This window comes from Octopus bimaculoides, chromosome 11 (assembly GCF_001194135.2).
Source record: "Octopus bimaculoides isolate UCB-OBI-ISO-001 chromosome 11, ASM119413v2, whole genome shotgun sequence".
Taxonomy (NCBI): domain Eukaryota; kingdom Metazoa; phylum Mollusca; class Cephalopoda; order Octopoda; family Octopodidae; genus Octopus; species Octopus bimaculoides.
Window position 1 is genome coordinate 47062824 of NC_068991.1, and position 461 is coordinate 47063284.

Here is a 461-nt window from a genome sequence, read left to right on the forward strand (position 1 = left end):
ACACACACACTCTCTCTCTCTCTCTCTCTCATTGCCATCATGAGGCAACCTCCAGGGAACTGAACACAATAATGATATTAGTTTCTGATTAATTTTGAAGGGAGGGTACTGATACCATCAACTTCAGTACTAAACTGGTACTATATTCCATCAACCCCCAAAGGGACAAAAAGCAAAGTTGACCTCAGTGGGATTTGAACTCAGAACATAAAGAGTGAGAACAAAACATTTTCCTCCCAACATTCTAATGAATAGTAATTTTAAAAACTGTGGTAGTAGCAGCAGCAGCACTTGTAGCAGCAGTGAAAACAACAGCAGCAAACATTAACAGTCATAGTAACAGAACAACAATAAACAAACATGATTTTTTTAAAATATATTTAAATAAGACATATAAAACAAAAAAGTAAAGAAACTAGGAAAAAAAACAACAAAACTATCTGGAATCTTGAAGCCAGAAG